Source organism: Pholis gunnellus, assembly GCF_910591455.1.
Source record: "Pholis gunnellus genome assembly, chromosome: 11".
In the NCBI taxonomy this organism is placed as follows: domain Eukaryota; kingdom Metazoa; phylum Chordata; class Actinopteri; order Perciformes; family Pholidae; genus Pholis; species Pholis gunnellus.
In genome coordinates this window covers 16,330,855-16,341,348 of record NC_136538.1, presented here as the reverse complement: position 1 = coordinate 16,341,348, position 10,494 = coordinate 16,330,855, and positions in this window count along the sequence as shown.

The following is a 10,494-nucleotide window of genomic DNA, read 5'->3' as shown; positions in this document are numbered from 1 at the left end:
GCAAAAAGGGCAGTACACTAACTAGTGGATGATGTCACAATGAACACAATGAACCAATTTTTTTACGTCTTATATGGCGTGCCTGCCAAAAGTCAGATCATTTGCTTCAGGACACCTTTTTGGAATAATAATTGTGTTTGTGCTACACTCCTTGCTCCTACCGCCAACATTCAGAAACTCTGTTTAGTGACTTATGACAGTTGTCAATCTAAAATAATAAAGCCTGGGACACAGCTCTGATATTACTTGTGATTACTATCTAGATGCCACATCACTGCATTACCTCTTCAAGTGTTTGTTGTATGTTTAATGTGAGTTTATGTGGAGAGATGTCTGTGTGCATGGCAATACCATTAAACTATGGGCCTGCTAAATCTGCTGGCTGTTATATTTTCTTTTAGCTATTGTTTTACAAATGGATTATGACTCATTTTGGTTGTGATTTATGTTGTTGTGAAATAGCAATGCTCATGTTTCAGTATTAAGTGTTTTGGGCTCAATTGGTTTTGTGGCTTATTTCCCCCTCGGCTCATGTTGTTTTAGGGGTTTCCTATTGGATCACCGTAGACTCCAATCTTTCTTAGAGGGTAACAGTGTACATGAGCTTAAGTGATTTAAACACACTGTGTTCTTGCACATAGCCCAATCTCTTGGCTTAATGGGAAACTCCTCTGTTGCATAAAGGAGAGTCACATTTACATTTTATCAACACAGATCCTATTCAGCTATACATTGGAGAAACATTACAGCTCAAACGAATGGGTTTCTGTTACAGCTCGCTTTACTGTTCTTCATATCATAATTACATCTAAACGGCTGAGCTCCTGTTCTCTGCTCTGTACTGGTACACTCAGCTGCACTCATTGGCAACCTCAAGTTTCCCGTGTATCCAAACACTTATGGTGAATCTCCTTGTGCGTTTAGATTGTTTGGTAGTATGATCGGCACAAATATAGGAGGTGTTTTGTTGAGAAATAGCTGTGGGGCGGTTGGCCCATAAGTAAAAGGTGTCTAGTATATCATATATTCCCCTTGTGGTCTGATGTCCCTGGCAGAGGAAATGACCACACAGCTTCTGTGGCCCACACATACTAGACTATACATAATAGCTGGTGATGGACTCCTCCACCCGTATGCACCTGTAGGCTCTGAGTCTAAACTCCCTTGGGGGAAATTTATTATCTTCACTCCCCAATCTCTGCTGTGCAGAGCGGAGTGACGAGGTCAGAGCCTAGACACCAATTATAAAGTCTGCACATACAATGAATCATATAATGAATCTGTTCCACGTGAGTTGGCTGACTGAACTGACCTTAGACTTTAAATGTTTACAGATTACTGATAGTTGCAACTTTTTAGTAAGAGCATCTTGAGGAAAAAAACTGAAATACCTTTGTAAATGAGAAACGGATTAAAGTCTCCAAAAAGTGTTAAATCCCAACCGGCTTTGATCACATAAAGGCGCTACAAATGACATTCATAATACAACAGCTTGCTACTGTAGTCACTCCCCATGCAGAGTTTCAAATTAAGCTCCATATGATGATCTAATGAGAAATATTGCATTTTCTGACTCACACAGTTCATAGCTTGAGCATATATCAAGCAGCACGAGGAAATGAAATGATGTCTGATATGGTTGAAAGGAAACATCAGAAAGAACTGGTTAGTCATTTTCATATGACAAGACAGCATGCGATAAATAAACTCCAATGAATCATTTATTACCACACAAAAGCAAGCTATTCATGGTGTCGCTGCTTCTCTGAAAGTAATCATGTTTTATCATTCGGAGACGTTGTAAATCCATCAATGTGATTGTTCTGGTGGGGAAATTTATACTGAAGAGACATTTCCTTACTGTCAGTTCCATGATTGAATTAGTGGAAGGAAAAACATGTGTAGATAAGATTCATGTTCATTTGTGATCTGCAGTTGATCTACATCTGCAGCGCGTGTCGAGCTCCGGTGATGTAATGACTAATCGTGTAAAAGTTCTTACGAAGGAACTAGTAACTCACTGTGATAAGAGGACAATACACACTTTTTAATGATGTGAAAACTGTGTTTGTTCCTTCTTTTTTTGGTGTGTGTACATACAAGCATATGGGCACTTGTATGTGTGTGTATTAGTGTGTGTGTGTGTGTGTGTGTGTGTGTGTGTGTGTGTGTGTGCCTTGCTGTCGCCTCTTCAAAGTGAGGCATTTGCCAGCATCTTATGGAGCGTGTGCACAAACACAGACACATGCGCCCACACACACACACACACACACACACACACACACACACAGATAATAAAAAGCATGAGGTTGTATTTCTTGGGAATCCTGCCATGTGTTAGACCTTGCAGACTGTCCACTGTAACCAACCCCTCAGCGCAAACTGTTGATGAAATGGAATATATTTAGAGGCAGCTAGGTTTCATCTTGGTTCCTATTAATGGTACGGCATGCCAACAGCTTCTAGTGTCACTTCATTCACTGCAATGCATTCAGTGCCAGATGAGAAAAAAAAAAAAAAAAGCAACCAGCTCAACCTCATTACACACGAACAATATGGTATGCTGTGTCATACATTTACGTGCAGTTGTTTTGGAAATTGGAGCAGCTAGATTTTATTGGGGGTGGTATTTGTTCTGAAACATAGCTTGGTATGCACTTTGATTTTAGCGCAAGTTGTTTGTCAGAAGCGGTTTTATGGATAAAAAGAAATTTGTTGAAGACTGATTTAAATGAGATCCTTTTATTTCACACTCAGAAATACCAATCTCACACCACTGAAAAGGTAATCACATCTGCAGGAAGTCTGCTCTAAGCGAGTACAATTTCTTGTGCAGTCATGTAAGGCATGTAAAGCAGCTAAATGGTAATTCACACAAAGGGAATCAAGAAAAGCTCTTCAACGAGTTTTTGTTGGAAGTCAGATACACACAGACGGAGTGAGAGACCGACATGCCACATGAATATATATATACGTCTTCTATCTCCTCCTCCTCCTCTTCTCAAAGCAAGCTATATCTCTGCTAATGACCTGAGGTCCTTCCCTGATTTGGCCTCAGCCATCCAAAGGATTATGAATAATGCATTGACTCTAAAATTGCAAAAGTAATCCTCTGAAATCTCCTTATGTACCCAGGCGGACCACGTTGTCTGTTCCAATTGCCCTTCAGTTCATCACGCTAAAATGCTGCATGGGGGGAAAACAACAAACACCTTTCACTACAGTATCATGATTGATTTTAATATGACCGCAATGTTGTAGGAACATGGTTGTTTGCAAAGAATGTTTATATGGAGGTTGGATCCATTTGCCAGGCAATAGCAGCCCTACAACTCTGCTGACTCATGATTTATGCCCCATCGCAAAGCAGAGAGAAAGAGGCGGCTTTGCTTTGATCGGCTTACATCCTTGACAGTCTGCATCAACGCAATAATTACTGAAGTGCATCTGTAGGATATTTACATAGGATAACACTGTCTAGCCACTCTCATTAATGGGTAAGTAATTGGCCTCTAACATCGTTGCCTCCACTGCACCATCAATACAAACTGAGAGCATCAAGCACGCGGGGTGTTCATGATTTTAGTAACGTGCTAAAACAAGTGTTTCTCACAAGGTAAATGATTTTATGCTGAGCTCATCACCCCCCCATGCAGTCCACTGTATTCATTGTTGCTGTGCACTGTATTCATTTTGTATGAGGCATTTTTGTCTTGTTATTTGCATACATTACAGAGTGTGACATTGCACCAACTAAGCACAATGCAAAGGACGAGATCGCTGCCTTTGTCCAATCCATAAGGTCGTGTGCGTGCGTGCGTAGTCATATGCATTTGTACTGTATAGGTTCCGCCTACCACACTTCTCCGCGTTGCAGTAATCTGTTTCTCAACACAGCATTGGGCTCTTCTTCTAGTGACAATGTAAGCCCCTGTGGTCTCAGATTTTTTGATTATCTTTTGTTACATTTTTTAAAATAATCCCAGCCAGTTTTTAAGAGCTCCACAGTCACGCACACACAAAGAAACACACATACACAGACAAACCATCTTATTCCAGCAGTCTTCCAGAGCTATCTGTATCCAACCGGGCTGCCGGCTACACCTGTGAAAGTTTGCTTTATGACATTGGCTTAAAAGATTTATCAGCACTTTCTGTTATGGGGAATAGCGGGAGGTTTTAAAAGGTTCCCATCCCTCAATACCCTGGATGAGAGCACTGGCTGTGAAATGGATCCTTGGGAAGAGTAAGTTTGGAGAGGCTGATATGAAGAAGGGCTTTTTGTGTGATCATATGCTTTCCTGCTAGCGTGGGCTGCTTTTTTTTGTATAAGATAATGGTGACAAGTGTCTCTAACACTTCAGAGCTTACATTTATAGTGCATCACCCTGATGAGTTCATTGATTAACGAGGGGTTGAGCTATGGGCATACATGTGTAGTGTACTCGGGTCGTTCTGATGATTGACTCTGGTGTAATGTAGGGGATGATTGATAAGTGAAAAACATGCTGAGATAGACAAGCCACAGCTTTTTGTTGGCACCTTAAGGCTGTACCCTGTCTGTGTTTCCTGTAAATTCAGTAGTCAAGGAATGACATGTAGAAGAGAGAGGGACAGAGACAGAGAGAGGGGGTGGTGGGGGTGGGGCGGGGTGGCAACGACTGAGAGCAAATTTAAGTGCAGCTCGGTATGATGCAGTACCCTAGAGCTTCCCAGATCACACATGTCATTAGTCATGATAAGTCTGAATACACCTTTTATGAAATTCCGCCTTGAGAAGCACATCCCTCATCAAATATGAATTTGTCATATAGTCTACGCCACTTGATATGATAGGTGTTTTCCAATAAATGAGCATCATTCCAGCAGTCGATTAGAGCACAATATACAATAGTCTATGAGTGAGCGCCCGTCAATATTCTTCATTATCAAGCTCAGAAAATTCAGTACAGCGATCTCGATAATCAGCCTCTGCATCATCAGATAAATACTGCACGTCTGGCAAAGGCTGCAAAGACACGCATTCTAATAAGTGTGTAAATAAGATTAAAATTACATCACCATTCATCTTCATTTTCAACTGTAAAGGAAAACCTTGGCGTGTCTTCCTGATTTTTCATTTAACCTTTCAATGCTTGGGTGCAGAAATGCCCCCTCCCTGATTTATCCATATCTAATGCATACCAGCATCACAAACCAAAAGACTTAAACAACATTTTATCACAATTTGTGCATGCGTCTGACGGCCACTTTGATTCAATTAAGATTCTAGCAGGCAGACCAGATGCATCTGCCACTCTTCTTGCAGCACCTTTTGAATATGTGTGCAACTCCACCAAAAGGAAGCAGAACTCTTACCTTGAGAAACAGATCAGAGGTGCAAAGGACAAGAAAGCGCAGATCCCCTGTAGAGCCAGTGTTCATCCATGTATTCAGTGGGTGCCAGGGTACGGTCCAGCCACTGGAGCAGCTCTCACTGGCTGCGGGAGGACCGAGAGAGAGGCAGCCGGTGCAGTGACAGCTGGAGTAGTTGTGGCACATCCGGCAAAGATTCAGGTTATCGAGATGGGAGAGGGAAAAAAGCAGAAAGACATTGCCTCAAAACCTCATCGGGTCCTCACTGATATTCCCCTTCTGTCTTTTACTCTGCTCTCTTCTCCCTTATACACCTCATTCAAGCATCACTGACACGCATTCGCTCTTGTCCCCGCACTCACCGGGAATAGGCACTCACACGCGCAGCGGAGATCTCCATCTCGCTGTGCTGCTGCTGTTGCTGCAATCCCTGTGCATTCGTGATTGAGTGTATGCGTGTATGTGTGTGTTAGGAAGGCAGGGAGAGGGTGGGCGGGTGGGTGGATGGGTGGGTGGATATGGCAAAGAGAGGAAGGAGGAGGAGGAGGAGGAGGAGGAGGAGGAGGGGTAGTTGGCAAGCTGCTGAGGAAAGTCCAGAGTCGCTGAGCTGCATCATCGGCGAAGACCCCCTTGTCCTCCACAGGCTGGCTCCGGTGACACTGAGCTGTTATATAATCTGAAGGGTTTTAGGAGACGACAGAGAGGGGGAGCTGCGAAATAATAATGCATTGTGCTTTTAATTGGATGTCTCCTGCTCCCCGTTACTTTCATACATCTGACACATTGTGTATGAGAGGTGTTGAAGGGGGGCTGAATCGAGCAAAGGAAAAGAAAAGTGGCTCTGTAGGTGCACAAAGGGGGGAACAGACAAGGTGAGGAGCCAACAGGGCAGCAGTGTTAATGAGAAACCGAGACGAGAGAAAATGAAAATATGTGAGAGAGTAATAGAGACAGTGAGGCAGAGGGAGAGCGACCCAGAGAGAAATGTACTTCATGGGAAAACAGGGAATATTGATTAAGCAGACGTCTTAAATTAAGTTTCTCAGACGTTCCTTGGCTTAGCAAAATGACATATAAAGTCCTGTACACCTCTAACCGAATTCAATAAATACATTTCTTTAGTCAAAGCAAACAACATGCAAACTTGACATACAAGATATCCATGGTGCAGATACGTTTTTATCATCATTATCATGAGAATAAGTTGATAAAGCTATTTTTGCAGAGCTAACACTGCTGAGTTAGAGTCAGCGTTGTTTAGTTTGGATCTTCGCTCCTCCATGAAGGGTGTTTTTTGCAGGTATTTATATATTTCTGTTAGATTTCAGTTCTGTAGCTGATCATATTTAAAGCTCCTGTGTGTAGGATTCATAATTTTCTTTCTTTGTGCTTCCTAGTGGCGGTATTCAAAAAGACACAACAACACTGAGAATAAATGAGCTTAAAGCTGCACAAAGACAACTTTTGTTGGGATTGTTACATTTTTCTACAACAACCTATGCCATCAGAATCATTTGACAGATGCTAAAATAATATATAAACAAGTGGGCTTAAAGCTTTGCCTATTTTCAGTGAAATATTTACAACAAAACATAAAAAGGCACCAAAAGTTAAAAATAAAATAACAGCTGATGATTGCTAAAGCTGTATCAGCATGGATAAAATCCCAAAATACCTATAATCCCTTTAGCTGGCGAAGAAGAGGAGTCAAACATTTAGCAAAATTAAACAGACAATATTTTTCACAGGAGTTGGTTGACTAAATGAAGAACCTGAACTTTAAGCAAAGTTGCCCCATAGTTGAAAAGCTTTAAATATTTTTGTCGACAAGCCGTATATTCTTGTATGTATATATATATGTAGAACAACACATTTAGTCTGCTTAAATAACTCAGTAATGGTATCATCACATAGCTTCTCCAAAAGAGTGCACTGCTACTTAAACCAAGTGACATGCAGTCGCATATGAAAGGCAAGACGCAGCTATCTGCAAGAAGAGAAACTAGTGGGACGGTACATTTTATTTACCAAATAAATTAGGTAAATCAAATATTTAGTTTCTCTCTTTCAGTCAATGATAGGGGAAACAGTGATTTTTGTTAAACTGTAAAATATCCTGCCCCCATTAGATATCTTTGTCACAAGTGTTGATTAGCATATTTAAGGGAATATTGCGAAACATGTGTCCACTGTACATTCTGAAGTATTTGGTCACAAGTCCAAGTCAAGGCTCTTATGGTTGTAATGAGTATTCAATCTCCTGCTGCATGCCATGAGGTCTGCTTAGAACACTGCATATATCAACGGGATTTCTAAATTTGATAAATTACCTTGAATAATATAAAAATTTGTATTGAACACAAGATTTCTAAAAGTAAAAAATTTAAAAAAACATTGATGTTGTAGACTTGCTGTAGAAGGGTTTTATAACCCATGTCCACTCCCTGCTAATTGGTTTGGGATGGCACTTAATAAGGTGGACCGACACAGGAACGCGCAAACAAAGTGGAAGTGGATACGGCCTGGATTGGAATTTGATTCTAGAGATGTCATAAAATGACTCCACCAAAGGACCAAAGTTTTACCATTCTTTGCTTTTGTACAAGCAACCTGAAGCTGAAGAGGAGAAAAGCTGGTAGCGGTAGCCGGCGCAGTGATCTGCTGACTGCTGTCTTATTGATTTAATTGTGTGTTTTCCTCCCAGCCCTGCCTGCTCACAGGCCTATGACGAGCTTCTGACTGTGCCCACTGCATGCATGCCGATCCAACCTGCCACGAACCACAGATCCCCTCAGTCCCAACACCAGCTTAATCTCGCTGTGCTTAATAAGTGGAACAACACAGAGTTGACAATTAGGGGAAAATCCCTCCCTCCACCACTTTCCTTAATCTCTTCTCTACTGCGCCGTCTATTGACCTGCCAAAGGCTGTGAGGGGAGTGTCCAGATTTATGCAAAATAGCCCTCACAGCTCGCCGATAACTGTCAGCTTAACCATTCATTATGGTTGGATCCTTGAGGACAGACTGTACACGCAGAGACTGTAAAGTGGTCATACACCGGTGAAACTGGGGAAATGTGTATTTAAATGAAGGCTTTGGAATGTGAAATGTGTGAACGGGAAAACAGCAGGTGTTGCATAAAAGATTGAAGGAGCATGTTCAGACACAAACACTATTCTGTCTCTTCTGGTTGATTTCCCAATCTCTACTGAGTTCTCCAAAGTCTGAGAGGTAAGGGAAGTGTGCACTGTCAAACGCTTTCCTCAGATCCACAGAGCATCCATACACTGTAGGTGAAAGAGAAATGGTTACATTAGCTTATTAAACAGCCACAGAGGTAAACGTACACTTTTATCTTTTATTTAAATTATTCATGAGTATCTTCCTACTGTATGCAGCAAACACATGGGGATCGGAACAAGTAAGATCACTACATACAGCCACAAACATGCATAAACAATGGCAAACAAGGAACCAGAGGTTGCCCCACAGATCCTGATTGGACCTACTTCAAAAAACGTGGATATCTGGGGCCATTGGGACACCAGCACTAGAAATACACGTTTGCTTCAAAAGGTATTGAGCACAGTGGTCACAGCCAATCAGATGATGTTGCAGTTCTTAGTCATGCTAGTTGCGTGGTAAAAGCGATGTTGGTCGGTTGGTAAGTTGGTCCACCACTTTGGTGCGGACTGAAAAATCTCAGCAGCTATTGAATGAATTGGCTCGATGGTTTATATGGCTTATATAAACACCCCCAGAGGATGAATCCTGACTTTGGTAATCCTCTTACTTTTCCTTGTGATGCAACCATTGAATGGATTTCAATGCAATTTGGTACAACCATCCATAGTGTATCCTAAAGACCTCGGTGATCCCCTGACTTTTCCTCTTGCACCACCAATAGGTCACTTCCCAAGTGCCCACTAACTGATTAATTGGCACCAAATTTGGTACAAATATGCATGCGAGATGATGTATAAAACTTTAGTGATCCACTGACTTTTACTCCAGCATACATTGTGAGCATGTTTGCATGTTGACGTTCAGCTTAAAGCACTGCTGTCCCTAAATACAGCCTCACAGAGCTGCTAGCACGGCTGTGGACTTCTAGATGATCCATTTCTACTCTACAGAGTAAATCGTATTATTTGGGAATTTACAACAAATGCAGTCATGGACAGACACACATTTTCCACCTCCCACTCCTAAAACACGCACACACAAGAACTGCACGCCTTGTTGAACACAGATGGTCATTCTCCAAACTGCCATAATGTTAAATGATATTCTCCTTGTTAAGTGGATAATATTCGTTAATGCATTGACTCCTGGTCTTTGCACAAACCGCTATTCCAGTTTTATCCCAACAAAGCATTACAAACACAGCACCATTAATCACTATTAATGGCTCTGGAAAATTGGCTTAACTATCTGTAAAAAAAAACAGAGAGAAGCCAACGCTAATGCTGCTTAGCCCATTTCCACTACACAACGCAGGCACGTAAATGCAAAATAAATAATCAATGTTGTATGGAATTGTTACACAACTCATTATTTCCCCGTTGGCTGCAGATGATTACTGGGTTACTGCGGTGTATCAACACAATGACAAATCAGTCATAATATACTGGTGTTTTGAAGTGTAGTGTCAGTGTCCCTCTCATCCATACCAGTGACAAAACTCAATCAGGATGTAATCAAATTTATAATAAAATCCAAACTATAAATACAAATAATAATCAAGAACTTATTCTCACTGTGTCTCTGACCCCCAGTCACTCTTTGCTCTCTATGCCTCCTCCAAACAGAAATTACAGGTCTCTCTTTTTGGGGCATGCTTTTGTTCGAGGAGTTTTCAGTGTAATTGGTTGTCAGTAAATCTATTTGCATATGCACTGTGTGCCCATCCCTCCTGAGACCACATTCAAACACAGCTAATCTGGCGCTGGGGACGTAGAGCAGCATGCTTTCTCACTGGATCAACAAACGACAGACAAGAAAAGAGGAAGGGATCACCATTAGTTTTTAATGGCAATTGTTCTTTGTCGGTTAGGACAATGTGTACGCTTGTAAATGATTGCTCCAGAGAGAGTTTTAATGTTTACACACTAGTAAAAGTTTATTTGAATATTAGA